The sequence below is a fragment of the Octopus sinensis genome, unplaced genomic scaffold (assembly GCF_006345805.1).
Source record: "Octopus sinensis unplaced genomic scaffold, ASM634580v1 Contig12563, whole genome shotgun sequence".
Taxonomy (NCBI): Eukaryota; Metazoa; Mollusca; class Cephalopoda; order Octopoda; family Octopodidae; genus Octopus; species Octopus sinensis.
This window is the reverse complement of record NW_021832611.1, coordinates 400763-402608: the sequence shown is the minus strand read 5'-3', so window position 1 is coordinate 402608 and position 1846 is coordinate 400763. Positions and strand designations below refer to the sequence as shown.

General features: G+C 30.8%; 1 non-coding gene across 1 annotated transcript; it reads right to left on the bottom strand.

Moving 5' to 3' along the window:
* Positions 1–252: 252 nt before the first annotated feature.
* On the bottom strand, positions 253–325 carry Trnan-guu. Its single transcript has one exon. It is a non-coding gene; the product is annotated as a tRNA-Asn (tRNA).
* Between the last annotated feature and the right edge of the window lie 1521 nt (positions 326–1846).

The following is a 1846-nucleotide window of genomic DNA, read 5'->3' as shown; positions in this document are numbered from 1 at the left end:
TTTGTCTACAACAGATGTCCGACAATCATGTTCTATTACTAAAACTCGAAAAAAATCGAAATACAGCAATATCCGAAATAAAGTAAAATCCGTTCCATTTGAGTCTGTAAGTAATGGTTTCATCGGTAAGAAAAAATTCAGCATGATAATTTTAAAACGCACACTAGAAAATAAAACTTTGTAAATAAAGTAACAAAGGAACTCAAATCAAATTAAAAACAAAAATAATTCAAATATACGTAAATAAAAAAACGCCCATACTCGGATTCGAACCAAGAACCTTGTGGTTAACAGCCACACGCGCTAACCGTTGCGCCATATGGGCTTGTTCACCGTCGTGTTCTATATATTAGACTCTACTATCTCTGTAATAACATGTGAAAAGTCTATGTTTTCTATTCTTCACAAGTGAATGAACGGACTATCTTATAATGAAATGAAATGCCACTTTTGTTTATGTGTCGCAATTTTAAAAGCCGAAAATTTAAAGTAAATTCAGCTAGCTAAAATTGAAGAATTTCTTCATGAAAGATCTTAAACTAATAATATTTCAAGATGCACAATAAAATTGTGAGGTGCTTTTATTTTTACTTTTTTTACGAATTCCGTCTAAAGATCAAAAAAGAATTAAGACTTATTCTGTGCAATTGTACTAACTCATGAATGTTTTGAAATAGGAGTGTAAACTTTAATAAAAACGGAGACGATAATACGATATAAAAACCTGATTTATTTGTTTAAGACTAAAAGATCAGTAACATGTTTCTCGTTCACGTTTAAGTAACTTTTGTGGACATTTTACAACAAGTGGAGTTGAAAAAAATAAGAAAAATCGATCTACTCTAGAAAGAACTAAAAATACGTCATTCAAAAGTGAAGATTATGTCAATTGTTCTACACAAATAAATTTGTGACACTTCATTTTCTGAAGTATCTGAATCATTAAATATAGCCTAAGGACGTATGTGTATGCGCAATTTTTGTCACTGACGAAAACGTTAAAAAGCATTGCTGTTACAAGAAGAAACGAACCCAAGCCGTGTGCCGTCATGACGTCTCAAAGGAGTCCTGATTACGAAAGTCAACCCTGACAACTTAACAGTTTAGAAGAGGAAAATGGGATTATTGATAAACTTTATTTATAACTTGAATATCAGAAATTAAAATAATTTGATTTTTATTGTATATAAATTAATTTCTTAATAGATATATTTTGAGATCATGTTTTTTCCATGTTAGCTGTTGTTTAATAATTTTAAGCACCTCATCATCCTATTAGGCCTGTAATTCTTACAGCTGCTATCGGAAATGAACTAAAATTTTTGACTAATGGAAAGCCTTATTGTCTATTAAGAGTCATCAATCAACCTATAATCAACCTTCCAATTAAAATCTTAATAAATTCAAACTTTAATGGTATTTTTATACCAGTTTATTCCTCAGATATTATTATTGCTTGCTATGAAAGTGAGAGCAGTGAGATTTTTGAAAATATACATTCCGAGTTTCAGAAAACCACTTTTACTATGTTCACTGTTCCCGACAACATTATTTCTGCAGTAAATATTCTGCTCGAAATCAATTTGAAATTTCCTAAAAATCAAATTCTGCTTCTTCCTTGCGACATTTTTGGAGATTTGGATATTGGATCATTCATTGTAGACCATTTGACACACAATCCTACAATTTCAATGATTAGAGTGCCCCGACCTGAAGTAAATAAAATATCACTTCCTGCTCCCCACAAATATCGGAAACCAGAATTAGAAATTTGCTGTGTTGATTCTGTCGAACAAAAACATTTGATTATGTTTTGCGGCCAAACAAAATTTTTGAAGACGAAATA